General features: G+C 48.3%; 1 protein-coding gene across 9 annotated transcripts in view; it reads right to left on the bottom strand.

Moving 5' to 3' along the window:
- Positions 1-25,980, bottom strand: part of SGMS1 (sphingomyelin synthase 1) — a 289,080-nt gene that overhangs the window by 106,077 nt on the left and 157,023 nt on the right. For 8 of the 9 annotated variants that reach the window (XM_047824526.1, XM_047824533.1, XM_047824527.1 and 5 more), the window contains 2 exons: positions 12,270-12,445; positions 10,563-10,643 (listed from right to left, as the gene is read on the bottom strand). The gene's annotated coding sequence lies outside the window, so the exon portion shown is untranslated. Of the gene's footprint in view, positions 1-10,562; positions 10,644-12,269; positions 12,446-15,392; positions 15,720-25,980 lie in introns of those variants that run through there. The other variant, XM_047824532.1, reaches the window with a different exon arrangement.

Here is a 25,980-nt window from a genome sequence, read left to right on the forward strand (position 1 = left end):
ACATGAAAGAGGAAGGGAAAGTAGCCGTACAGGAAAGAGAGAGACAATTAAGTTTGCTTCTGTTGCCTAGGATCCAGTCAAACTTAAAATTCATAGCCTGGGTGCTCTGTCTAGGAAGCAAAGCTTAAAAATATGTTCACCTGCAACCATAACTCAAGGCACTTAAAAGACGGTTACAGTGACCTTTATGCTTGGGGAATGAGGACACAGTTGCCAATGCTGTTGGAATGTTCTCACCGTAGAAAAAGGATAACTGTTTCTAGGAGGTCTTTTTTCCCTAAAATTATTATGCAAAGTACAGACTATCATTGCACAGTTCAAAAAAAGTGACCATGAGCCCACGGGGCCCAGGCCACGGTGTCAGTCGTTCCAAAGCTGGCCTCCAACTGTCTAACAGCCATCTTCCACCTTGAAAACCCTCAGTCAAATAACCCAACTGGTCTCCCTGTTCCCTCGAAGCAGCAGGCACAGTACATACAGGCTCCGGGGCTGATGACCTTCAACTCGCCCTTCATACTAGTTGTCACCTTCTAGACACTTCCATTTCCTGGAACCCTCCTCACGGGGTCAAGCCTTAGACAACTCTCCTTTCCTCCAAATGCCTACCGACCTTATTCTTTATAACTCCATCCCGAAATGGACTTCCAGAACTGTGGCATCTTCCTTCTTCCTGAGACCCCTGACCTTTCTCTCCCCCCAGATGACAAAAGTCCATCGGAGGAAGAGATCGTGTTTCAAAGACCAGGACGTAACAGATTCTGAAGAAACAGCTGTCATTGAGATACATGGTGTTTCAGTTCTACAACGGCCGCAAAGGAGAAAGGAAAACTTTCCTTCTGACTGCTGCCCCCTCGAGAGTAAGCAACCATTGATGGCTGTTCAGACCAGTTGGCAAGCAGACCTCAAGTGGCAGGCGCGTTTCTCTGCTCTTTATGACATGCCCCAACGATACAGAGCGCCACTGCCGAGACAGAGCGAACCGGATGCTTCCTAAAGGGAAGTACAGTTTACAAAAGAGTGTCATCACATAAAGTCTCAGTTCCTCCAACACTGGCCCACTGAAGGAAACAGAGGCACTAAGTCATTTCACCTTCCGTTGCTGGAAAGGAACACACGTACACACATCTGCCAATCTTGCCAAAGTACCAATTGCTCCTTAAAGACAAACATCTCTCGCAATGTACACGGTGCAGCCACGAGCCTCCACTGGGTCACCTGCAGGTGCTCGCAACTGTAAGTGGTAGCAAAGGGCAGTGCTTCGAGGCAACTCCCAACTACTAGAATCATCACTTGAATTTCTGTGTTTATTTGGTTTAAAATCTACACGTCATAAGATGCGTGCGTTAGAGCAAACTCCGGTCAAGAGTCGTTAATCCTCTTTCTCTCTTTTTTACAAAGTTTTTATTTTAATCATCGGGTATTCATCACAACAAGTGCACTCCTTAATCCCCATCGCCTTTTTCATCCATCTCCCCTCACCTCCCTTCTGGTGATCATCAGTGTGTTCTAGGAGTCATTCTCTCTCTCTCTCTCTCTCTCTCTCTCTCTCTCTCTCTCTCTCTCTCACACACACACACACACACACACACACACACAGTCACTAGCACCCTTTGATTTTGCTAATACATTTCTGCTTTTATGAACTGGGAATCAACACCACCATTGTTCTCAAAAAGGTATGTCCTCAATCAGCTGTCCTACTATGTAATTATATTTATTATAATTGCCATGACAAAGACACAACTTCTTCAGTATTCCAAGTCTAAACAACCCCATAAGTTAGTCAGCATTCTTTAACTTGCAGGTAACAGAAATGGCACGTGGAGCATCATGGGTAAGAGCGAGGTGCACTGTGTGGACTCTAAGTAGCCCAGCAACAGGAAAGCCACAGGGCAGCTGGGCTTGAGGACGTACGCGAAATGGCTCCAGCAGGGCAAAATGGCATCTCTGCTCCTACAGGTCGGTTCCATTCTCCCTTCCTGAAACCTGCCTTCTTCCACTTACCTCCCAGCTCTGCCCCTAAAAGGGATTATCCCATAGTTGGAATTTTTAAGATTCTCAGGAAAAACACGCCCACCCAGTGGTCAAGGTCCCAATTTTGGCCAGTCTACGCTGGAACTACATCGTTGGCTCAGCAGGAAGAGTTGTAAGTTCTCCAGAAGGTGAGTTTCCTTCTCAGGAGTAGAAAGGAGGGCTCATCTGTCTGCCCAAAAAAACACCACCACCTGTCAAGACATTCCATTTTATGTCTGAGCAAGAGGTTATCTAAACAGTCAGTCCTCAACCTGGTAATAAATTACATTCTAAAAGTTCACTTCTAAGGTCTGGAGTCAATGAACCCTTAGGTGGTACCTGAAATGCATTTCACTAGAGATAAAACGTAGACATTGGCTTCTCTGGCCAGTCTTTAAAAGCCTATTTAACTTATGATGGATCCAAGTACAGTGTTAATAATATTTCTGATACTGTACTCAAACCTCATTCTTCACACTGTTCCTACAGGAAAATGTACTTGAAATTCCACCTGGAACAAGAACAATACGCTCGATTTAATTCATGTGCTGAGCATCCAGTCATGACAGTGGCTCCTACTGTACAGATGTTACTTCCCATTTAAAGTGCACACAACACAGCAAGGCAGGTGTTAACAGCCGTACTGAGCCCACAAGGAAACTGGGCGTCAAGAAGGTTTTGATGCCCAAGGTCAACGGCTAAGATGAGTCAGAGCTGGCTTCAAAGCCATGTATGTTTGACCCCCAAGCTGGGGCTGTCATGTCTGATCTCCATAGATGACAAACAGGCGTGGGCTTACAGTTGAGGAGACGGAGAGCTAACGTTTCAGACTCTGTAAATATTTAGATTCTCCTGCAAAAAAACGAAGGGACTAGTGGCCAGTCCCTTTCGATAACCAGACATTAACTTTCTATATCCTTCCCAACAGAGGATACTTCTCTGTGTTAGAACAAAAGAAAATATTTCTCTGGGTGAGCCCTCAACTACACTGATTCTTATATTTACATGAAGATCATCGGGAAATCAAAGATCAATAAATAGTGTCTTCAAAACAAAATTATTTTGCTCTGTTGAAAACAGAGGGCACTCTCTATTAAAATGCCCATCTAAGATGTTTTACAAGAAAATTAAAGTTGTTAAAATAACTAATGTCACAGTTATGCCAATATAAACGCAATGGGTGCATTTAACAACATGAACTGTGTTCTACCTTTGAAAAAAATTTTTGGTTAGATAGTATCTAATACATACAAGAAAATACATTTAACATTATTTGTCAGGAAAAATGATATTAAAGTCAACAATCATGAACCTACCACCCAAACTTAAAAGCACACCATTACCAATAAATCGCAGCAGTTCCCTGAGTGTTCCTTCTGTCCGACTTGATGACCTTTTCTTTCTGCGTATATTGGACAAAAAAAGTTTGAAAGCCGTTGGTCCAAGATGGGACTTGAATAATAAATTAACCATGTGCCTTTTGAAGTCAAAGTGGAGAGGTGGTCCGAAGTAACAAGACAGAAAGTAGCTGAATTCAATCAGAGAGGAAGGGAGTGGCCAAATCATGCACTGTCTCAGCCCGGAAACTACAGGTTGGACAGACCTGTAGGAACTTTCGGTTTCTCTCCACGGTCCGAAGCCACACCTAGTCGCTAGGAACGTGAAGTCAAGTCAGATCTCCTGAACACCTGTCCGACTGTCAGACACGGGATCTGAAATAAGACAGTTCAACTCCGAATTGTCCCGAACGGAGGTAAGGTATTTACCAAGTCCACGCAGAGCCTTAACACGTCACGGAAAAAAGAATCAGTAACTTCAAGGGGAGAAAAAAATCAACAAAAACAGTCAATAATTTACTGAGAGTTTAATTTTGTTGTAATAATGTCCTGTGTGATGTTAAGCCGCTTGCAACACGTGTCAAGAGAAAGGACACAGACACTAATCTAGTGGATGAGCTGGTACAAATGGTTTCAGCACAAATGCAAGTGGGGAGTAAGGAAATCTAGCATTCGGCACAAACCACACAGTGCAGTACACACGGGTTGAGGAGGAGGAGAGAAGGGGGAAGATGAGCTTAGGTGGCGGAGAGCAAAGCCACTCCAAGGGTGTCATGAGGATGGCAACAGAGCGGGTCCACCTCCGAGCACGGCCCGCCGGTGACCACGGGACACTGTCTCTAGGACCCAGCCGCCTGCCTTGTTTTACCACTTCCGGATACGCGGCGCCCAGCTCGAAGATTCCTGAGGCTGGGAGCCGGGACTGGACGTCCAGCCCTTGACCCGGGATATGTCCGACAAGTGTCTGAAGAAGGAAATGAGGGGCAAGGGGGGCCGCCCCAAATACCTGGTTAAATGCCTTACTGAAGGGATAACGTGTGATGAAGGTTCACCTCGACAGTGCAGGGGACAGACAGCAACACGACAGCGGGAACGCATCGGTTCGGGCTAAATTACGCTGCAGCATCACAGAGCACCAACGACAGAGAAAGGCTGTCTCTAATTTCTGGCTCCTGTTTGGTTCCTTGGAACTGAGCTGTGGCTGCCCATGTGCTCCTCCCCGGGACGGAGGGGGAAGGAGCACCCCTCCCTGGGACGTGCGGGCCTCGTGGCGGGGACAGGAGCGACGCGGCAGGCCTCCTCTGCTGCTGGGAAATGGCATGTGTCCTCACTAGTCACACTTTTTCGGCCAAAATAAGTCCTCCGGCCAAGATGGCCACGGGGGTCGACCCCCCCTGGGGTGGGAAAGCGGAACCCTCCCCCCTCCCCCCTCCCCCCTCCCCCCTCCCCCCTCCCAAAGGGAAGGAAGGTGGCCGGAAAGCTCTGGCAATAGCAGTAACACAATCTCCCAGGAAGGGAAGGGAAAATGGCTCAGGAAGTGCTTTCTTCCCATTGGTGACGACGAAAGAAGCTGTCCCTCCATGTCACCTGTCAGGGATCGTCTTACTAGGGCCTCATGACCCTCCCGCCCCAAGCCCTCAGCTCCAACATCAAGTCCGGGGATGCCCCCCCCAAGCCAGCCTCCGAGGCCTCTGTTTTACCTGCAAAATGGGGGGAATCCTGCACTCTCCCTAAGAAGGGGTTTGAGATGTGCTTCAGTAAAACCGTGCATTTAAAACACAAGCAGGGGCACCGGAGTGCTCAGTCGATTAAGTGTCTGACTCGTGGTTTCGGCTCAGGTCATGATCTTGCGGTTTCGTGGGTTTGAGCCCCACGCCAGGGTTTTGCGCTGGGGACAAGGAGCCCTCTTGGGATTCTCTCCCCCTCTCTGCCCCTTCCCCACGTGCACTCTCTCAAAATAAATACATGAACTTAAAAAAACAAGTAAAACACACAAGCGCATAAAAGCACCTAGTAAATATAAGATAGTATTATTATTAAATTATGATACTTCTCTCCTGATCTGTATCTTTCCCAAAGCATCTTTAAATTTTACTCAGTTTGTTAAAAAGTGTATAAAGCACACGTATTAATGATGTTTCCTTTGCTTTTCAAACCTGCCGGCTCCTCTGCTCTCAGTTTTTTTCTACACGTGCACACACACACATACACAAACATACACACAAAAACACACTCACACACAAACATATACACAAACACACACATACACTCACACACACTCTCATGCACACACACACACACTCACACACACATACACACAAAAACACACACACACAGACATATACACAAACCCACACATACACTCACACACACTCTCATGCACACACACACACACACACAAACATACACACAAAAACACACACACAGACATATACACAAACCCACACATACACTCACACACACTCTCATGCACACACACACACACACACACACTCACGCACACAAACATACACACAAAAACACACACACACAGACATATACACAAACCCACACATACACTCACACACACTCTCATGCACACACACACACACACTCACAAACATACACACAAAAACACATTCACACACACAAACATATACACAAACACACACACACTCTCACGCACACACATACACATACACACACACACAAACATACACACAAAAACACACTCACACACAGACATATACACAAACACACACATACACTCACACACACTCTCACGCACACACATACACATACACACATACAATCTCTTCCCAATCTCCATTACTTGTTCACTCCCCGACTGGCCGGTTGCTTAAGGCTCTCCAGAGGTTTTGGAAAGAAGAACTATTAATTATCTATCATCTATAACTAATATCTAATTACCCGTGATCCATAACAATTAACTAGTTAATTCTTCCCACAATAAGGGAAATTAAGGAAAACTGAAGACACTCAGAATGTTCATTGGAAGTAGGAGCTAGATCCCAATATGGCTCCCAACAGACAAGAGGAAAGGACAAGGGTGTGACCTGGAAGGCCCCGTCTCTCCCAACGTGCGGATCCACTTGCCTTGCCCCAGAGTGACACCCTCCTCCCCCACCCCTGCCTCACACTGCTCCTTCCAGCTGCCGCGCTAAGCACTGCCCAACTCTGTTCCAAGTTCCTGCGTGTGTAACTGGGCAAGTGCACCACAACGCACGCTCAAAGAGGTCCGTCACAGCCGGCTTCACCAGAAGGAAAGTTGAGCACGACCAAAATGCCCACCACTGGGGGACTGGGTATACACATCACAGACCACGTGACGCGTGAAGTGCCGCATGACAACAACAAACACGACGTAAGTGTGTGTTTATTAACGGTGGCATGCTTTCAGTACACTGTCAATCAACTCAGGTGTTAAAACGATACTTAAAACAAATAATCTGTTTTAGGAGGGAAAAAAGGATGAATCTAATCCAGGCTCAGAAAGAGTATGGCAGAATACCGAAACAAAACAAAACAAAGCAAAAAAACAATGTTACCGATGGTGTCTCTGGGCAGTGATGATATCGATGAATTTTTCCAGTCTGAATAAGGTGCACATTTTAAAAGTTCTTTCCAATTAACACTGGCTAACTTTTAGAATTTTTAAAATAGGTATTTTAACTAAAAGGCATTACTCACGGGGTGTCTGGGTGGCTCAGTCCGTTAGGCGTTGTGGACTCTTGATTCGGGCTCAGGTCATGATCTCACAGTTCGTGAGTTCGAGCCCCATGTTGGCCTCTGCACTGACGATGTAGAGCCTGCTTCGGATTCTCTCTCCCACTCTCTCTCTGCCCCTTGTCCCCAGTGCATGCACACGCGATCTCTCTCTCTCTCTCTCCAAAGTAAATAAACTTAAGAAAACCAGAAAAAGGCATTACTCACAAAACACCCACCTCAGATGTCATCTGCTCCTAAAACTCTCCCTGGCCTCATCACTCCTGCCACACAGGTAACTTCTCTCTCCTGTTGAGTTTCCAGAGTAGTTAATATACCTCTAATGACACTGACTGCATGTGTTTTGAAATCACAGCTTTCTGTGTTTGCACTTGATCGGTTTTGACGTGGAATGAGCCGTCTTATTTGTACTGGAATCCACCCCCATAACCCACAAGTCCTAAGTACCGAGCAAACTTCCGAGTGTGGTGACTGGACATCACGTAAGGCTGTACCATTTACACATCTGAAGACCACACACCTAACAGCTACCTCGTCAAACACTCATCTACACTGGGGATGTCCAGAAATAGCATCGGGTCCATTCTGGGGGAAGAAATTATAAATCAGAATATTTTCTGCACGGTGAGGTTTCTCTGTTGGTCATTTTTCCCATGTCTGCTTTCACAGCCACCAAAGACACCCTTTGGGGCAATATTTCCTTTTTTAAACCAATTTTAATGTTTATTTATTTACTTTTGAGAGAGAGAGAGAGAGAGAGAGAGAGAGAGAGAGAGAGCACAAATTGGGGGGGGGGCGGGTGGGGGAAGGACAGAGAGAGAATCTGAAGCAGACTCCAGGCTCTGAGCTGTCAGCATAGAGCCCGACGTGGGGCTCGAACTCATGAACTGTGAGATCATGACCTGAGCCCAAGTCAGACGCTTAACCGGCTGAGCCGCTCGGGTGCCCCATGACGTGGGTTAATATTTCTTATCCAGAGGCAAAGGTCTCCAATTTCTATCCATCAGTTTCTGCTTGAAATGGACAAGAATTACTTTAGCAATAATCCAAGCCCGTCCTTGACTCAGTAGGAACTATAAATATCTATTGTTTTAGGAGGAAATAAGAGAACTAAGTGTTTTAAGATTACGTAAATCTGTTTCAGGGAACCGACAGAAACGAATGTTTTGAAATATGCAAGGCATTTTTTTTTTAAGGTTCAACGAAGAATGTGTTTTGAGAGCTAGGTGGGTGAGATTTAAAAAAAACAACCACCGCAATCTTAGCTGTTCCTTAGCAATCTCAGGCTCCAACTGTTTCCTTCTCAAGGGCGAGCTAGAACACTAAACAAACTGCTTCTGGAAGAAACTCTGAGCAATCTGGTCCAGTTTCCGTTCGGCCCTCCATTCTCCTCCCCAAGATTTTCATCAAGCCTGTGGGAACCTGAAACCGCCCAGATACCGTCTCGTTTTGTTTCTCTCCCTCTGCAGACAACTCACTTTCATTAAAGCTTCCTTTCTGAACCAAAGCAAACCTACGTGCCACCGTGAGTGAGGAGGACCCCCGCCTGCTCGTCCCCGATGAGAGGCGGACTCAGGGGAGCACAGCAAAGGGACAGAAGAGACTCGAGACTGACTCAACCACAAGCACGGTCACCACGCAGCCAGAAGAGACGAGGGGTCCCGCGCCAGTTACGAAGCCGAGGCCGCGCCCGGAGGACTCCAGTCACATGCCTAAGAACAGAGGTGGACGTTCGAAACCCGTCTCAGGACTGGTCTTCAACCCCAGAAGGCATGGGCGCAGGACGGCCTTGAGGTTCCAAAGCAAACCGTGCTTTTATCCACCAAATCAAACCCTTACCACCGGAGCTGAGACAGGCACCTGAAGAACTGTGGCTGAAACACAGCTTCACAGGAAACGTGCCGCCCGTGGTGCTGTTCACACCGGTCCGCCGAGGGCAGACGGTCACGCTCTCGGGGTTTTTGGCAAGCCCGTGGGGAAACACAGCCATCGCTAGAACTCGGATTGTACAAACATACAACTCAAATAAACGAGACTACAGGCAGAGGCAACAAGTGGTCAGAACTCGTCACGGGGGGCTACGCTCAGGGTGTTCTGGGCACTGCGGTACGTGGCCGGTAGCAAAGTGCGGACTGCCGTGTTCCTGCCCAGCCACACTTCCTGGTCCTCCCACACGTGGGGGAGTATTTATGCCACAGAAATCTCCGCCTCCTCCCGTCCTCCCTCCCGGCTGGGCCAAGTCCTAACATCTGCCCGCGTGTCGATTATCGATACGTCCAGTACTAACCCACGGCTGCCCGACAGGAGCAGGAAGTTGAGCTGGCCAACTGGACTCACAATATGGGCTTATCATCTGGAAGCCGTGATACGAATATAAGGAACAAAAGTGATTCCGGCGGACCCTTGAACAGCCCTGGGTCAGGGACGCCAACTTCCCGCACAGTCAGAGCCCCGTGTACCACTTTTGACTCTCCAGAAACGTTAACCACTGGCAGCCCACTGCTGACTGAAGCTTTACTGATAACACACTCAATTAACACACATCTTGTATGTTATGTGTACTATATACTGTATTTTTACAGCAAAGCAAGCTGGAGGAAATGTTATGGAGAAAATCCTAAGGAAGAGAAAACCCGTTTATTCAAGTACTGTACTGTAAAAGAAAAAAAGAAAAAAAAAACTGTGGACAAGTGGACCCGGGTGATTCAAAGCTGTGTTGCTCAACGGTTAGCTGTACTTTTACGGTGGCCCTATAATGTCCTAGTCATAGCATAAAGTACTGCCCGCAGCCTTTTGCTTTATGAGCGGGATTATCAAATCCAACACACTGATGAGTCAACTCAGCTCGAGGGGCTGAGTAACCACTAAACAGCACAACAGCAAGAGTCAGGCCTCCGACTGTGTGACTCAGAAATACACAACCTTTTCACTAGGCAACCCCGTGCACTGACATTATCATCATCATAACGAAACCAAAATCAACCACATTTAACTGTCAGATAACCAGCAACCATTAATGCCACAGATGTGTACAAGAGGAGATGCACCGAGAGGGTGCAGACAGGGAGCTCTATTTTATTCACAGTTGCCAAGTTCAAGTTTCTTCATATTAACCTCCAAAACGTACCCACCAAAAGCTGGTAAGAAATGGGGCCCATGGAACCGAGGGGAACAAGAATATCTGTATTTGAGAAGAGCTTATTGAGAAGAGGTTAATATAAAAGGAATCTTCCCTTAATCCCTTAAATACTTAGGCTCTATCTCCCCAACCGCTGTTCCCGACCTAAAATGACACGCTTACCAGAAAGAAGAATCGCTCAAATGTGAGCATGAGTTTTTTTGAAGTGTTTGGGTATTTCTTTTTTAAACATTTTCTCTTTCAGACTTTTCAGTCATTTGATCATGCTATGCTTTTGCCATAGTCTCTTGTAGAACATTCACCCGGTAATCGGAAGACTTCCAAGGGGCCAACAAAATTTTACTTACTGATTATTTAAGAAAATTCTTGTCATCTTGGCTTCCTATAAGTTACCAGCTTCTCCCATCATGCCAGTACATTTCCATCACCTGTCGTGAGGAGAAAGGATCTGATGAGGTACATGTCTCAGAAAGACCCATTTCTGGGTTTCTGTGTTCTTTTTCTGTTCTCCGTGACCAAAACATGGAGAGAAATAGCCATCTCTTCCTTTGCCCTCAAAATCAAAAAGGAGACAATAACAACATAGGGAGAGACAAACGTAACCCCAAGGGAAAAGAAAAAATTTAAAGAGGAGTATTTCTACTGCTGGGTTTGGGGAAGTGAACCCCTAAAATGCCCTCCTGTATGTTCTGGGGAAGAACTTTTAGTCTGTTGCCTGGGAGGAAGCATATCAGAGTCGTCTCCCTCCCGGCCCCACCCCTCCTGGCACATTCTCACAGTGAGCAACGAACGTGTCTGGGGGGATCCCAGGAAACCCTGGCTCAGCGCTCAGCCGCTGCACTGGGCGGGGCAGCAAGGAGCTCCCTCCGGCCCTCCGCAAGCACAGCAACGGCGGCCGGCTTCTCTCCAGCAGGAGCTGGAGGACTGGGTCAAGGCTGCTGGAGTTGAACTCTGTTTCAGTTTCAGAGAAGGAGGTAATTGAAGCCTGCGAGGTCTCCAACCCTGCTTTACCAGTAATTAAGTGACCATCTGTGTTGATTCCCATTTGGATCCTGGCTCTATTTCTCCAATTGTCTATAATTTACAGAACAGGAAAGATCAATCACGAGGGGATCCAGGCCCCCACCCTCAACAGGACACCACACGGTTGACACCGTGGCTCCAGGTCCCACCGCTTCCTGGCCACGTGACCTTGGGGAAGTCCATTCATCTCTCCCCAGCCCCGATTTCTACTTTTCTGAAAGAGGGTCAAATGCCCCCTAGTATACTGTGTGGTTGAGAACATTCAATTAGAGGAAGGATAAAATCTGCCGAGCCAAGCATGCTTTGATCCGACAAGGGTATTGGCCCAGGACCCGGGACACCCACCGCTCAAGGATCAGATTTGCTAACTTACCCAGGCGTACAATTCAAATATTGGAGATTCACGTAAGTCACGGAGCATGTCACATGCTCAGCAAAGTGCCTTCCTTCTTCCAAGAGCAAGGCATTCAGAACAATGCTTTACTTTCAATTTTTACATTTCGTAACACTTTAGGGTCCACGTCCCTAAAAGGGACAGGAAGTTCTGCTTTGTTTCCCTTCACAGGGGAGTTCCAAACGAAAACACAACACCTCTGCCAGGCAGAATGCAACTATTGCTTATTTTACACGAAGAATGTATAGCTTTAAGTGGACAAGATGTACAAAACGGGAACCTGTTTCTCTGAGGCCTCAATGTTGTCATTCAGGGAGAAGAGATGCACGCTAATTATGAAATGGCTCCACGCGCTGAGGCGCCATGAGAGACACTGTCGTCTCGGTTATGGAATAGACGGAAGCCTCAAGTTCTCCAAACCGGAAGGGTGTGCGTGTGCACGTGCGTGCGTGTGTGTGTGCGTATGTGTGTGTGAGACTAAGGGGGGGGGGCATAAAGAAAGGAGAGAACGGACCAAATGCTGCATAAATCCAGAGAGCCTCCTAGTAACAAAGAAATCTGCCCAGCAGGGAAGGACTGGAGAGTCAAGGTCTTAGAGATTACACCCAGCACTGAGAGGATGGAGTGCCAGGCTTACCGGCTAGCAAGAGCTCTGTATGCTGGTCGCTTGGCACGGAAGACTCTCAAAACCACGGACAGTGGAGAAGGGTCGGACACGGGCTTGACCAACAGGCTTGAAGGCCACTCCTGATGTGCACCCGCAGGGTGCTCTCTGCCGGGCTACCGAATCCTTCCAAGCCTCAGTTTCCAGGCCTGCAAGACAGGGATAACGACACATAGTGTGGTGAGAAGTTACACAGATCAGAGATAACGCATATTCAGTGCCCATCGGAGCCTATGTCCCCACGACATGACGGCAACGATCGTGCTTACTTACTAATGCAAGTACGGTAGCCTGTTAAATTCACGGCTCCAACTGCAATGATGGCTTAGACCCCTTCAAACCCAGACTCCTTCCCTATGTGAACATTTTGGAGAGAGGTTCAAATCAGACTTTGGACAAGAACACCAAACTTTCCGAAGCTGCTCTGAAAGGAGTGTCAAATAAAAACGCCCATCTCAGGGGACAGCCTTCACTCGTGTGCACATAGAAAGCCCTCGCTGTGCATTTGTGAGCATTCCTCATATCGGCACCGCGTTTCTTTTCTTGATGCTAAATTCTTGAAAGAGGGAATGAATCATTTCCACCGGAGCTAATCCTTCTGGTGTGCAATGCAATGCCAAGTACTCGGCGGGCATCTGCGGGAAAGAAAGGCCACACCGAGGATGGCAGGCGGCCTGTCACCAAGGCTAGCTTCACATTCCGGCCTCACCAACAACAGTGTGGATCTGTCAGCTGTGTTTTCCAGGAAAAAGAAAAAGACCCACAAGAGAGGCAACACCCACTTTTTTGTTTAGTTTATTTATTTTGACAGAGAGAAAGAGAGCATGTGAGCATGAGAGGGGGAGGGGCAGAGAGAGAGGGAGAGAGAGAGAGAGAGAGAATCCCCAGCAGGCTTCTCGATGTCAGAGCAGAATCCGGGACGGGGCTCGAACGCACGAACCGCGAGATCATGACGTGAGCTGAAATCAAGAGTCGTATGCTCAACTGACTAGGCCCCCCTGGCGCCCCAACACCAACTTTTAAACAGAACTTTCTATGTGAAAAACAGTGCTCCTTGACCCCGCCTACACCACCCTGTTTGGGACTCACCCCGGTGACGCTGACTGCTCGGAATAAGTTGATTACTCTTTTTTTACCCTCAAAACCAGCATACAATGCACACAAGAAAATCTGTCTTGTTACAGGTTAGAGCTGATTTTTTTTTTTCCACAAGACCTGCTGTCCTCACTTCAATGGAAACTATTTTAATAGGCTCATGGCATGAAATTCCTCCTCCAAGTCAGTACTTTACCACCACGATGGTTATTCGCAAGAATAAGCGACTTCCGCTACTGACATTAACGAACGACCCATCTGGCAGCAGGTGCTGTGCTAAGTCCCGGGGTGGGAGAAGGGGTCGTACGTGCTTGAGGTGAAGTGCGTTTAAAGGAACGCAGTGCAGTGGTAGTTTCACCAGAATACGAGCAATTAACTTAGCTGCCGCACTTAGAATAATCTGGATGTGGGACTCCTGGCTGAGCATGTTGACAGCCCAGCCCTTCTCGATCCTGCTTCTTATACGACGTGAAGATTCCACAGCCGCCGTGCAAACACCTGTCTGAGGAGAACGACTCCTGTTTTGCACGGAGGCTCCGGCCCGCAGGGGCAAGGACAGCACCTGCACGGGCACCCAGGCCGCGCAAGCGGATGAAAGCTCGGGTGCCCCCGAGGCGTGTCGTTTCGGACCCTTCGCCCCTTTTCCCCCAGGGAGCTAGTTTGCTAAGACGGGTCCGAGCTTCCTCGCAGGGCGACAGCGTCCTATGGTCATCAAGAGCATGTGCTTTGCGGACGCACAGAGCAACAAAGCCCCTGGGCGTGCTGCTGAATGGCTGTAAGCCTCGCTTTCCTCCTCGAGAGACTCTGCCAGCAGCAGCACCACAGCTCAGTGCGGTGACACGGGCTCTGAGACAGGGCGCCCACAAACGCTTTAGTGAAGCCCACGGCAAACAAGGTCTCGTTGGATGCTGCCGCTGCTGGAGGAAGTCCACCATCTTCGTCCCGGGGAGGCCAGCAGGGACGGGCAATGTCACCGAAACAAGAGGTGTCCTCGTGAGCTCAAGTATCTCCAGCCACCTTGCCAGGAGGCCAGAAGAGGGCTTGAAGGAACGGTTCATCTGGCAGTCACACGCAGGCCGCTCCGATCGTTACACATACAGATCTTGGGAGCAAAGAGAGAGCGGCAGCCCCCACCGAGGTCTGCTGGCCAGTGGAAAACCCGGAAACGTGCACACCCAGCACACAGAAACAAAACGGAATCACACGCTCGACACCGCCCAGCTACTAAATGGCAGAGCTGGGGTTCGAACCCAGGCGGCCGGGCTTGGCTCCCGCCGCTTCACCCCGACAGCACACGGCCCCCCCGCAGCGAGGACGAGCAGCGAGACACGGGCCGAGAGCAGGCCCGAGAAAGGCAAGAAACGCCCCGAACACGCCTGAAGAGATGATGATACCAGACATCAGTTAACAGAGCCGAAGAGTAAGAGGGCGGAAAGCACTAACGATTCTAAATGAGAAACTCAAGCACGGTCACGGCGAGAGACCGTAGGAGGACGGCACCGGGAACGTGAACTCACCCTGGGGTTCAGCACGTGCTTGGAGACGGCAGTGACCAGAGACACCAAAGCAGAAAGGACCCCACTCGGGTCCTTGAGGTAAAGCACATTATGACCCAGAAACGCCTGCTAGGGAACGTGTCACCCGCTCTAAGTGCCAGCCGTCCCGGGAGGCTCACCAGGGACAGCTCCCTGCCCCCCGTCCTTGCATCTCTGCAGCAGAGGAGGAGGAAAGGCCGCCCCCGGTGGCTGGACTGTCTGCGGGCGGGAGGAAGGAAAGGAGGCGGAAGGGACGAGAAGCAAGCTCCCGGTGAAGAGGGAAAATGCACAGACAGGGCGGTGTCCACGCGCCCAGGCGGCCTCAAATGTGGCCGGCTCCAACGGCCCCAAGGCCCCTGTGTCTCACCACCCACGCCTGTGTCACAGCCGCCCCCTGAGCAGGGTAAGACCTGAAAATCTTCGTGACGGACGGAGCAAGCGAACACGACGAGATACATCCGGTTACCTCCCGGAAGCCTGGAGTGTCCATTCGTCCATTCGGCTGCAAGATTCCCTCCCTCGCTGGCTTTGAGGAAGAGCCACACGAGGGCAGCGTCCGGCTCACGGCTAACACGGAGCAGGGCCTCGGTCCCAGAGCCCACGAGAGACCGCCAACAGTCCCGGGAGCTGACGAGGAAAGCCTTCCCCGGTCGAGCCTCACGTGACACAGCAGCTCTGGCAGACGCCTTGACTGCCGCCCTAAACTCGTCCCCCGCGAAATCACACCCGGACTCCCGACCCGCAGATGCCGCGAGACAGCGTGTGCGCTGAGTAAGCCGGTTTGCCGCGACAGTGTTCTGCGGCTCCAGGTAACTCATACGGAAGGGAAGTCGGCAAGGGAGGCTGACGCAACCACGGGCGCCTCCGAGACAGGAGGGGGAAGGAAGAGGGAGGCCCCGGGGCCGGGGCACGGGAGAGGGGCCTACCCATCCACGGTCTCTGACTCAGACCCGAGACTCCTCTCTGACCGCACATGTCCTCTCAGCCTGTTCTTGCCACACAGAGGATGTAACGGAACATGCTGACCAAGGAAGCAGCGGTCTTACAAATGGTGGTCTGGTCACCCGGTGGCACTGCAAAGGCTATTATTGAACATGCCGAACACGTGCACATTTAAAGCAGCAAGAGGATTTCTTTTTAATGTGTATTTATTTTTGAGAGAGGGAGAGACAGAGCGTGAGCGGGGGAGGGGCAGAGAGAGACGGAGACACAGAATCCGAAGCGGGCTCCAGGCTCTGAGCTGGCAGCTCTCCAGGGCCCCACGCGGGGCTCAAACCCACCACGAGGTCATGACCTGCGCCGAAGTCGGACGCTCCACCGACTGAGCCACCCCGGCGCCCCCGGCAAGAGGATTTTGATCACCACAGGCACTATGCTGGGATCCTACCCCTCGTAAAACAATTTGAACGAAAGAGTGTTTCAAATGTGATGGAACAGACTTCAGCACTTTACGAAACTCATGTTCAGAGATATGAGCTGGAGACTTTCTGTATTAGTGGTTTTGAGAACAGCATAAGAAGTAAAACATCCAAAGTCCCATCTAACTCTTGCTAGTCGGGGCTCCTTAAGAACCAAATAGAAATGTTCTCAAGTCCCCTGAACAGGTACCAGTAACTTTTACAAAGCAACCCAAGAGGAGTTCCCAAGCGGAGCACGTAGCTAAGACTAACTCACTGAGCCAGGGACCTCTTACCGCGACAGGCCCCCTCGCTGCCCGCAGACACCGGTCGGGGGATGGACAACTGCATCGTTTCAGAGCCGGGGAATCCTCGTTCATCTCCCAGGCCTAGCCTTGCCGTGACAGGTGACGACACACGGGACCCAAACACTCCAAGGGGCCGACCCGTCCAGGCTCACTCAGAAGCGCGGAACCCGGACCTCCTGTTTCCCCGGCCCCTTCGTCCCCCCCGTCGACCCGACTCCAGCTTCAACCAGGAACAGCGAAGTCAGTGGGATCAGATATTCCGTGAGGGACAAGCCTGGAGAGGCCTTTCCACAACGCCATCAAGCTCCTACTTGGAAACAGCGAGCTCTGTGGCAAGAGAAAGAAACGACCTCGAGGACCCGTTCGTATTAAATGTGCGCTTCATTTCCCAAAGCGAGGCCCGGCGTTTTCGGAGGAAACGGAGATGCCCCTAAAGTCGGCTGCCTTTTCTTACCAATGATCTGCTTTTTGCCTTTTTAAATACACACGAGGTGGGGAAGAGCGGCTGGCGCCGGCGTGTCCCTCCCGCTGCCTCACACAGCCCCGCCCCGAAGCCCACGGACCCGTCCCACGGACACTCCGGGCTTCCCTCCGATGGCAGAGCGCTGTGCTCCGGGCTGCGCGTCAGGAGCCGTTGACCCAAGCAAGTCGAGTGTCCTCGTGTCTCTGGCAGAAGTGACCTCATCTGAGCCAGCAGACAACCGCAGACGGGGGGACCCCTCACGTGTGGGAGGCTGTTAGGAACGCAGACCAGAGTTCTCTTTTCTGTGAGAAACTTCCGTGTTTAAAATAAGCAGCGGCTTGCTTTTGTGCATGATGACACGGCCCCTACCCCAGCAGCGGGCGTTACCAAAGCAAAGCGGTGCGACAGCTGTCCCCAGGTCACAGCCCTCCAGAACTCCCATCACGGGACCCTTCCCACAGCCTAAAAGCAATTAAAACAAACAAACAAACAAACAAACAAACAAACAAACAAAAAACGGTGGTCATTCATTCACCATTCTCCTTCCTAATCTTTTCCTCAGGACCAAGAATAAATACATGTTTAAAACAAAGCAAGAAGAACGAAAGGCTCATTTCCTCGCTTGGAGCTGGCAGTCTTGTCTCCTCGGCATGGACTTAAGCCACTACGGGTGTTACCTGGACAGGACGGTATCCAACCTGCATGTTTTTTGTTTTTTGTTTTTTTTTTCAACGTTTATTTATTTTGGGGACAGAGAGAGACAGAGCATGAACGGGGGAGGGGCAGAGAGAGAGGGAGACACAGAATCGGAAACAGGCTCCAGGCTCTGAGCCATCAGCCCAGAGCCTGACGCGGGGCTCGAACTCACGGACCGCGAGATCGTGACCTGGCTGAAGTCGGCCGCTTAACCGACTGCGCCACCCAGGCGCCCCCAACCTGCATGTTTTAAACGCACGTGAGCGCCTGGACAGAGTATCACTAATACAAATATTGCTGCAACTAAAACAAACTGCTCACCGCACGCGGGCCTCTCTTCCAAATGTTTCACGCGCACTAACTCACTGACGCGGACGACGGCATGAGGAGTGGGGACGCTATCATTATCCTGGCTTGACAGAAGAGGAAACTGAGGCCGAGTTACTGAGAACGCAGGCACGGTTATTCAGGGACCACCCACTCAGCAGAGGGCTGGCAGGAACCCCCTACTCCCTGTGGCCTCAGGTTTCCATCTGGAACCTTCCCTGGGAGAAGGGAAAGAAAACCCGCTGGGTTTTACTTCTAATTAAACCTCTTTCTGGAGGGCTAACCACCACTGGTCCGCCCGCCGGTCCGAAGACCGATGAGAAACAGAGGCACCAGCCCATCTGTCCATCCTCACAAACCCTGACACAAGGCAGTTCTAAAGCCCAAATGGGTGGTGGCAAGATCTTTGAGGAAAAAGGTAAATATTTCTTTTATGGAAAAGGAAACCCAAAGGGATGCGAGTACGTAAGCGACTCGACTCGTGCAACAACATGTCTGCAGAGTGCGTCCTTCTAGAACACTCTCCTACCTCGCCGTCAGGTGCCATCTGAAAGACGAGGTCATTCCTCTACTTTCTTCTCTGTGTTAGATCTAAAAACACGATCTCCTTCCCAAATGCGTGAAACGCACGCAAGCAACCTTGGCCGCTGGAGCACCCTAATCTAAGTGGCCGAGAATTCCTGGGCGTCAGTCGCTGCGTTATTCACACACGACGGCCGAGGGATGCCGGTGGCGTATACTGCCTCCGGCCTGGCAAAGCCTGAGTTTTTATCAGCTGCACGATACTTCCACCGCAGACAAGGAAGGATGGGGACAAAATTTCCACCCACGCTCTGTCATCCGGGAATCAAAAGGGCTCTAATTCCCTGGCTTATCACTTGAACTTGCGTGTACTCTCCAAATGCAGTGCTTCCGGTTTTCAAAATACACTCAAAGGGCTTTCATTCAGGAAAACTGGTTTGTGTGCGTGTGTGTGATGGAGGTACTTTAATGCAGATAACGTGAGCTTCGTGCTTTCCTATTCAAACCGTATTTAATAAGAATAGTTTCCTTGGTGTTGCCTGAGCCAAAATCTCGAAATAAAAACAGGCCACATTTGTTCCACAATAAGTTGAAAACCAGCATTCTCTTTTTCCCAGAGGTACTAACAGGAAGGCAGCCGGCCACCCGGCACGGTCAGCTCTACGGAGAAGGACGAATCACAGACACAACAGCACTTCTGTCCCTTCGTCCTCCCAACCACCCTGATGCCCCATTTCCAGAAAAACCACCTGAGGTTCAGAGAATTCAGAGAAGCACAGGGACGTGCCTCAGGTAAGCTCCTTTCTAGTGGAGGGCTCGGCCCCAAACAGTTTTCGTGGAGCCAGAATCTGTGCCTTTTCTCCTCGAGGCCTCTAGGAAGCGAGACATGATGGGAAGAGCTCCCGAGACTGAGCAGTGGACAAAACGTAAGCAGAGAAGAGCCGAAAACAAAGAGGGACACTGATGCGCTGTGACATGAGGTCATGTGATGTCAGCCGCGCGGTTACTGGCTCAGCCTGCGGGAACTGGTCAGGAAGGAGAGAAGAAAGAGCAAAACCGGACAATAAGGACAAACGGCGGGCTGGCTACGGACAGCATGAGAAGAAATAAATACCCACCAAAATGAAGAAACTGTGGGGCGTTGGATTATGGATCGTGCCTAGGCCAGTGGCCAGCAAACGTTCTCCATACAGGCCCGAGGAGTGTGCAGGGCGCACAGAATCTTCCGCAACTACTCACCTCTGCCATCACCGTGCGAACGCATCACCGATAACACGCAAGCGAGTGGGCGTGGCCACGTGCCAATAAAACCATATTTATAACAACAGGTGTCAGGCCAGACTTGGGACTTCCTGCTGTTGTCTGCCAGCCCCTGGCCTCCACGGCCACCTGACCTCCATACAAAACCGAGGTGATACTAAAGAAGCAAAGACAAAATGCGACAGCCGCCGTAAAATCCTGGGGCGACGTAACGGTCCCCTCACGTGGGGCCACCCCCACAAGCACCAGTCCTGTGGGCGCTCAGCCTGACCACTGGATGAAGAGACTCGAGGGATGCGTGTGTTCGGCATTAGCTCATCCCAAGTTATTAAGATTCAAAGAACCAACCCGTAAAATATTGTGTCGATTATGACTCATGAACAGGTAAGCCCAGTCTTACCACATAATAACACGGATGCCATATTTTATACGGGCAATTATGGGAAATATCACCCCAATGTTCCCAAAGTAACTACAGAAGAAAACTGTCGGGAAGAGAGGCAGCCGAATGAATCCCGACGTCCATCTTGGCCAGCTCACCTACCTGGAAAACTCTGACTTCCTGTGCCATTTCCTTCCTAACTGTTGTTCTTCACACAAGGGTCAATCTAACCACCTTTTCCTCCAAGAAGCTCTTCTCAAACACCCCAGATGAGGTCAAGGTGCCCTGCGCGCCCCTGACACTGAACTTCTTCACTACTCTTGGCATGCTGACACTTCCTTCCTGGCTCAACGCCTGCCTCCCTTGTCGACCATGAACTCCAGAAAGCTGCCTTGTTCAACACCTACACACGAGGCTGGTGACGAGAGCTGCACTAAACAGAAGGCTCTGGTGTTTCAAGATGCTGCTCTGCCCCGAGACCCACCTGGTCATCACCAAATCAGCAGAGCACGATTCTGCAGAGCAGCTCTAGAGCTTATCCAGCCTGTGCCATGTACCATGTGATGAAGCCAGAGAGAGGGCAGTGTTCACGTGCCACAAGGCAGTGTGGCCCTGCGTTCAACAGAGGACGGGCAGGAAACCTGTTCCTAGGCGTGTTCACGTAGAAGCTGCAAAGAGGTTTTCTCTCACACTTATCAGTTACGGAAACAAATGTGGTTTTGGGTGATGATAAAATGTCGCTTAACCTAGGCCCCGGAAAATTCAAAGCTATTTACCTGGATGGATTTTAAATGAGCATCTGCACAATTTCTTTTTTGTTTCAATACGTGCACACGGCACGTATAACAACACAGACAGCGGCACACATATAGAGCTGTCTGAACTAAGAGGGAAATAAGGCAGATTATAAAATACATCTACTATAAGCCATTTGTGTCAATGAAAACAGAAAAAGTAGCTAAAATGACGTACGCCCCACAGTGTGGTTGTACCCGGTAGAGGGATCTGGGTTAACTTAATAGACTTCCCTTTTATCTATCGGTACAGTTGACCCTCTGAACTGCACAGGTCCACGTTACATGTGGGCTTTCTCAGTAAATACAGTCCAGTACAGTAAATGTGTTTTCTCTTCCTTATGGGTTTCCTAGTAACATTCTCTTTTCTCTAGCTTATTTTATTGTAAGAATATAGTATGTAATACATACAACATACAAAATACATGTTAAGCTACTGTTTATGTTACAGGTAAGGCTTCCGGTCAACAGTAGTTACGTTTTGGAGAAACGAAAGGTATACGTGGATTTTCAACCGTGTTGGGGTGGCAGGTGGTCGGTACCCCTAACCACCCCCACATTGTTCAAGGGTCAACAGGGTCTTCTTTCTTTTTGTACAATGACCACATATTTTTGTAGTTTTTTAAGTAATCTCAAACAAAAAATCTGATTAGACAATTCTTCAAAGCTGTTCCAAAGAAATATTATATAGACAGAAAATGCGAAACATGGCAATGCTGTTATTATTTAATAGGGCGTTGCTAATAAAGTAAAAAAAAACCAAACAAACAGATTCTGACCTGCTTAAATGTTGATGCATTCCTACCAATATCGCCACGCCCATACATCTTACCATGGTGAACACCACACAAAAGCAAAACAGGACCAACACCAATGCTGAAGGTGTTCATTTCAGCTTCTAACTACATTCTTACTTTTCCTGGAGCACGATATATTTTAAGTTGGCCTAATTTCTCTCTGGTCTTGGCCTCTGAGAACTGCACAAACTTACCTCGCCAACTTCAGTGACCAAAATGAATTCAGGGTGGTAAGAAACTTCAAAAGTGCAATGTCCTGTCTTAAAGGTTATTTATATAGGTCAGAAATTGGCAGGCAGGCATTAGGAATGTCCTCGCAGTTACCTGAAATTTAATTCCGATGTTTACACTGGAGTCTTTAAGTACATATACTAAGAATGTTTAATTTCAATTCATGTGGTAATCGAACATCAGCCTATGCCTAAATCAGACCAATTACCACATTTCCCATCTTGGATTATATTTTAATATCGTACATTTCTTTTCATAAACACTAAGTATCTCATAAATACTGTCTTGTAGTTAACGCTCTATAGGCCAGTAACGACAGTTTCATCCATTAGACATGACTTGAAGAGATTTTGAAGCTCCAAATGAAAGAGGTTTGACCCTTCTTCATAAAGGACTGAAATGAACCACACAAAACAAATTCTTTAGGAGGCTGGCTTTCTGATTACAGAGTTGACCTCCACCCAATAACAATTATAAACAGTGGCCGGATATAAAATAAACTTTGAAGGTGGTGGAAAACAACCAGGCAGAAAGTCGACTATCTACAGCCCTTCAAGGAAGAGAATCACACTCAGTGATAATTTATATTTATACGGCTGATCCCATGAGAGTGGAACCATGCTGGGCCACAGCAGATGGAACTCAAAGAGCAAACCACAGCCTTGTTGGTCAGAATACGGACCTGCCAGGGTGGCAGAAAATTGAGGAAGAAAGTCCCCCAAATGAGGAAGCCATGGAGAGTGAAGTCCCAAATTTGCAAATAAGCTCCACATTTGTTGGCTAAACTGAGAACTAGGAGTCCAAGGATCCTGAGGAAAACAACAGTTGAAACATTTGTAGGATGCTGACCAGTTCCAACAGCTGCCTAGCAGCTCCGGGGGCCTGAGAAAGGCCTCGGGCTCCTCTGGAAGCACGGAAGGACGCTGGCTTAAGGCACAAAGATGGCTTCCCAAGGCAAGAAGACATTTCCTGGGAGGTACAGGCAAAACAGAGAGAGCAAAGCATAAGAAGTAATACTTGAGCTGATTTGCCAATAATTTAACTGCCTGTTTGAACAAACTCAACGTTCCTCGGGGGAACATAACAGAATTCATGTCTTTACAATACAGCATCTGCAATGCCCTGCCATACGATTAAAAATGAATACAAATGGGAGATGTAAATCCATAATCCAATCAGTCCACAGAAATAGACCTACACATGACCCAGAAAATGGAATCAGAAGACAAGGATTTTAAAATAACAATGCTAAATATACTGAAGAATTTACGGAGAATGACAGAATGGGTAAAGAAATGGAAAGTTTCCGAAGAGAGATTAAGACAAAAATGAAAGAACCAATGGAAATTCTAGAACTGAAAACTACAATGTCTGAAATAAACAATACTGGATTAGATGAACAGATTATCAGCTTGGACACAATAATGCAAAGGCACTGGTGAACTTGAAGTTACATCAATATAAACCGTCCAGGCTGAAGCAAGGAGAGAAAAACAAGGGTTTACAAAGAGCCTCCAAGAGCTCTAAGTGGTCTAATTTACAAGTTAAAGGCCAGTCTAGAGAATGGGGTGGAAAAATATATGTAGAGACACACAGGCCAGAGACTTTCAGAACTGAGCGAAAACAGCAATGTACCACAGTAGGATGTTCAGTTAACCACAAGAAAACCTCGCCCAGTCATGAAAACCAAAGATAACAACAACGAAGATGTGTAGATGTAACCAGAGAAGACAAGACACAGAGAAGTAATACGAATGATGGCAGACAGCTCATTAAAAATAGGAGGCCAAATGACAGCCAACAACATCCTAAAAGAACTAGGGGAGGGTGGGGGGAGAGAAACTTTTCTATGAATTCTATGCACAACAAAAACCCTTCAAGAATCAAGGAAATAAAGGGGCGCCTGGGTGGCCCAGTCGGCTAAGCGTCTGACTTCGGCTCAGGTCATGATCTCACGGTTCCTGAGTCCGAGCCCCACGTCGGGCTCTGTGCTGATGGCTCGGAGTCTGGAGCCTGCTTCGGATTCTGTGTCTCCCTCTCTCTCTGCGCCTCCCCTGCTTGCTCGTGCTCTCTCTCTCTCAAAAATAAACATTAAAAAAACAGATGTATGCATTTATGGTCAACTGATTCTTTTTGACCAAGATACCAAAATAATTCAGTGGGTATACGAATAGCCTTTTCAACAAATTGGGCAGAAACAAATAAATATCCACATGGAAAGATGAATGAATCCTTACCTCTACACCTCACATAGAACTAACCATAGAAGCTGAAACTATAATACAGGAAAACAGGAGAGTATTTTTGTGACCATGGAGCAGGCAAAGCACTATGGATAAAAGAAAAACAAAACAAAACAATAAATTGGACTTCATCAAAATTAAAACTTCTGCTTTTTGAAAGACACGGTTAAGAAAATAAAAGGACAACCACCAACTGGAAAGTACTCACACTACACATATCTGACAAAGGACTCATACCTAAAATATATAAAGAACAGCTGTAATTCAAGAACTAAAAAGCATAAAAAGTTAAGAATTAAAAAGCCACACGGTCAAGCTTTTTAAAAAAGCAAAAGACCTGACTCGATTACCTCATGAAACAAAACACAGGAATGGCCAAGAAGCATATGACAAAATTTTCAACATCATTATCATCATAGGAAACCACCAAGTACCACACTATACCCATCAGAATGCTGATTCTGATACTGACCAATAATATACAAGAAATACAAAGAATCCTGTTATTCCTCTGAAAGAACACAATAATTTTAAGAAAGGAAAATTTATTTGGTAACTAACTCCATATAACCGCGTTTCTTAGCTCAAGGAAAAACAACCCATATACCTTTTTTTTTTTAAGTTTTTATGTAAACCCCAAGGATGTGAAGAAAGGGGAACCCTCTTACACTGTTGGTGGGAATGGAAACTGGTACAGCCCATATTATACCTCTTAAAAAAAAAAACAGATCCTACCCACTGCAAATGGTATTAGGCAACTCTGTCTGGTATGTGCCCGCATCCTCTGTTCCAGCCACACAGCTGGTCTGCCCGGGGTGGGTTCCCACGCAAGGTCAGTCTGAAGGCCAGGCTCAAAATGAAGAGAGGGTCTAGGTCAGTTTCCACCCTGAGGAGCCCAACTGTGATACAAATCACTTCCCTTCTCCGGAGCCTACTCTTGTCCCCTCTGCTGGAATTAGCCATTTCAAAATCAATAGTGACCTCCAACACTGCCAACGCCAGCGGTCGGTTCTCGTTCTCCTTTAATACGACTTAGCAGCAGCATGCGACACAGGTGACCTCTGGCTTCTGTTCCAAACCCGCGCCTTACTTGGCCCCCAGAACCCCAAGCTCGCTTCCACTGCCCTTCCCTCTGGCAGTTCCTTTTCTCTCTCCTTTGTGGGCTCTTCCTGATCTCTGCAAGCACCAAAAGGGTCACTCAGTTCAATTCTCCAAGTCTCCTCTGTTATCACTTCCCCTCTAAGTCAGCGGTCCTCAAACGCTTTGATCTCATGACCTCTTCACACTTTTAGAAACCATTAAGGAGGTCAAAAAGCTCGTGTGTGTAGCGGCCTTATATCCATAGATAGTTACTGGGATGGAAAACTGAGAAAATCTTTAAATATTTAGTAATTCATCGAAAAGCAACGCTAAGCCCATGACATGCCAACAAAAGTAACACATTCTAATGAAAAATATATTTTCCAAAACGACAAAACATGTATTTTGGAAGAAGAGTGGCAGTGACTTGCATTCTTGAAAATCTCTTTAATATCCAGCTTAATGGAAAACGGCCGATTCCCAGGTCTGTGTCCGCATTCAGTCTGCTGTGACGTCCCACACAGCCTCTGACAAGCTCTACTGTAGGTCTTAGG

Source organism: Prionailurus viverrinus, chromosome D2 (genome assembly GCF_022837055.1).
Source record: "Prionailurus viverrinus isolate Anna chromosome D2, UM_Priviv_1.0, whole genome shotgun sequence".
In the NCBI taxonomy this organism is placed as follows: domain Eukaryota; kingdom Metazoa; phylum Chordata; class Mammalia; order Carnivora; family Felidae; genus Prionailurus; species Prionailurus viverrinus.